We start from the raw sequence: 3,676 nt of genomic DNA on the forward strand, positions 1-3,676 counted from the left end.
AGAGGAAGGCAGCTATCATCACCACCCACCGCCTAACTCTTGGGCTACTCTTTTACCTAATGTAATAGTGGGATTGACCATCACATTATAACGCCCCCACGGCTGAAAAGGCGAGCATGTTTGGTGGGACGGGGATTCCAAATTGCAAGTAGAGTGCCCTAACCACCTGGCTATGCCAGGCCCAGGTTTATATTTAAAGTATGGATTGTTTTTTTTAGTGAAATCCAAGTAGCAATACCTTATTTATCTATTAGTCTTCCACTTTCTTTCCAGTCGCACGTCTTTCTAGATAAAAACAATCTCTTGCCCCACTGTCAACTGTATAGGTGTTTAATGTATTGTAGTTCCTTGTTTTGTTTTATGTCTTTTTAAGTTTCAAAACAAGGAACTATAATACATTTTTGTATTTCTTTCATTAAACATTCGTTCTGTATATAAATTTGTGTCTTGTCCCTTTCTTTGTGATTCAACTGTTGCAACTCATTGGGAAGTGTACACCCAACCCCGAGATCCGAAAGTTTCCAGTTATTAGTAAGGCCAACTTTTTAGCTTTACTGATCATTCAAGAGATACTAAAAAATAATATAAGTTAAAAATAATATTCCTAGGTTATTCTGAAAAAGCTTCCATTTTAAGAATACGATAGTAGTAGACTATTGTTGTATTTAATGAACTGAACATACAAGATTAAAAGATGCATTAACTCATACATCAGATGGGTAGTTACTAAAATAAAACGTTTCAAATCAATCGTGGCCAATGTAAACTCTGATAGAATTATGTTTGAAAACTCAACATTTAAGAATTCTATCTTACCACGAAGTGTCTAGTAGGCAGAAAACTTAGTAGTACATCTAATATTACTAAATAGTATGCAACAATTAGCCCAAAATTGACTCGTATATATATATAATTTGACAAGTAGAATACTAAGGAACGTGGATGCACGTCTCCCTGTTAAAACAAAAACAAACGTAAAGTCTACAGTTAGGTCTGCAGTACGAAGCTCAAACCAAGCCAGAAAAAACATACTGCAAATAAATCTTGGACTTCTGATGATATTCTGGTATTGTGCACACAACGTAGCAATATGGAATACTTTAAGTTTTCAGGAGTTTCCAGAATCGTAGGAGCCCTGTCATGAGTTTATCATCAGTTAAGAGCAATTTTTATTTTTACCTTTTTTTTGTAAATAGTTCCTGGCAATATGTCATTTTAAGTTGCAATTGAAATATCTTCTGTCCTATAGGTCACTACTCATATTCAGGGCAAAGAGTTGTCTAATTAATCCTCCGAGATCTTCTAACTACCATCAAAGGGAGTCGATGTTTCCACAGTATTTAATCTCATAACTGCATAATTCCTGGATGGTGCTTCGAGTTTTTTTGTCTGAACTTTAACTGATTCAAATTACACTGAAAACTGGACAACTTCATTTTCAAGATATTCACCAAACTTGCACATCCTCATCTACCTTGATACCTATGAGCTAGTCACATGCCAATGAATCCATCATTTCACATGGAGTATCTGGACAAGATAATTGAGCAAATCAAGTACTTCATCGATATCTTGTTGTAATCATTCTATAGATTTCTTACAGCTTCATTCAGTGTAGTTGTTATAATCCTTTTGTACTTCATTAATTTTATCATAATCTTTGTGCACATCTTCTATGACTTAACTTTAATTCACACATTGTTTATGGTTTATTTAATTTTACCTTTGATTTGACTGCATTTTGGAAACGTTTTAGCTTTAATCTACATGCCCGTTTCTAGAGTGGGAAGACATTTTGGCTTTATACCGAAACCTTTTTGAAGTCAGTGTTAAAAGTTGTTAACTGCGTAGTGACCTTTTGTTAATTATCATGGTCCTGTGATAGATCTTCTTCCTATATACTCGTCTTTCCATGCGAGTAGACATCTCTGAATGTTTGTTGTATGACGTTACCACTCATTCTGTGTAGTTTGGCGAGAGAGAGCTCCAGAAGTTACCGATAACAAAGCAGATTAGGTTGGTGTAATTAATGTAATTACTTAATTTTAATAATATTTAAATGGCGAGACGTGTCCAGAATTTTATGTTGGTTCCAGTTTATGGAATAGCCTGTCATTTTCTGCCAATGCTAATTTTTAGGATGCACAAGTCCACTCATGTCCTTATCTTATTTTAGCATTTGTTCTACGATTCAATCCGTTTCTACAATATATGTATTTTAGCATGAACCCAGTACTTTGTAGATTAGTCCACTGTTTTAACTTGGTGGATTGTTTCACTTTCATTAAGTGTTTTGGTCAGTTTTCCAGGTTTAAAATAAACTTTTATATTGAACTTAGCTCTTTAGCTTCTCGCCTAATTTATGGATGTATGCATGGTAAACTAATCTTGATTTTGTGTTGGTTTTCTTGTTCAGCCTAGGAACTCTGTTTTTCTTTGGAGGCCAAGATGAAGCTGGTAACGTAACCATATTTTAATAACTTTTTTCTAAAAAGTTCATTTATTTTCAATTTGATCACCAGTGCATGTTTTTGTGGCCTTTTCAAACAAATTCACAATGATTCCTCAGTTAAGAATCTGTGAATGATTGAACTTGTAGCGCAAATACCCGCTTATGTGTGTTACCCACATACTGTAATGGAGTCAGACAATCATCTTGTCTGTGAATGCAGATGTCCAGAAATGGTAGAGTTCTATTTTCTTGCACCTGAATGGTGAAATTTATGTTTGGTTGACGGAATTTAGGTATTAAAGGAAGTCTTGAAAGTTGCTTGTCCATGTGACCAAATTAGGAAGGTGTCGCTTCCATATCTTGGGCATTACAGTTCTTGTATTTAAGGTTGTAATTTCAAATTCCTCCACGTAAATGCTACTAAGAACTGGTGATCCAATCGGTAGGCTATTTTGAAAATGAAAGCAAGAATTGGTGCAGTAGGTGATAAGCTCCATTATGAATTGATTTTGTTCGTAATTCTTATTTAAGTCTTATATCTCGTTCTTTTAATTCTCCTCTTTTCTTTCCATTCCTTTCTTCTAGATATTGTTTCCACTGTTTCATCATTTCTATTAAATTGTTATTCCCGCTTTGAGCTTGCGTAGTTGGAGTTCAGTCTGAATTATATTATATTTTTAAACTAATCCCTCTCCTGACATAATTGTTGCAACAATTTCTTTCGTCGGACAGTTGTTTAATTATTTGGTAAAAAAAGGAATAGTGTAAAATCCAGTCTACTTAATTAGAAGAAAGCATTTTATTCCTTCGACTTTAAGTAGTATGTGAATTTTTTTCTTTACATGTGTATATGAAGGTTAAATAGGTTGGAAAAATAAGTTCAAATTTCATGAAAAACAACTCGGGTATAACAAAGATTATCTCCTAGTGGGACAGTGGTAAGTTTACGGACTTACGACACTAAAATCCAGAGTTCAATTCCCCGCGGTAGACACAGCAGAAAGCTCAATTTAGCTCTGCTCTAAAACAAACAGGAAATATTATATTACTATTGCCCAAGCTACTTTAAGTTTATTTTTGGAGAAATATTTTGCATAGAATGCTTAGATTGCACAGTTATCGATTTTACAGTTATTGACTAAATTAAGAAAGGTATGATTTATGAAACAACTATTACATAATTTGTAAAAAAATAGTGTATATATATATATATATATATAATAT

General features: G+C 33.7%; 1 protein-coding gene across 5 annotated transcripts in view; it reads right to left on the bottom strand.

Moving 5' to 3' along the window:
* LOC106461761 (E3 ubiquitin-protein ligase MARCH8-like) overlaps nucleotides 1-3,676 on the bottom strand; it is a 48,186-nt gene that overhangs the window by 35,801 nt on the left and 8,709 nt on the right. The gene's annotated exons all lie outside the window — the stretch shown is intronic.

This window comes from Limulus polyphemus, unplaced genomic scaffold (assembly GCF_000517525.1).
Source record: "Limulus polyphemus unplaced genomic scaffold, Limulus_polyphemus-2.1.2 Scaffold1026, whole genome shotgun sequence".
In the NCBI taxonomy this organism is placed as follows: Eukaryota; Metazoa; Arthropoda; class Merostomata; order Xiphosura; family Limulidae; genus Limulus; species Limulus polyphemus.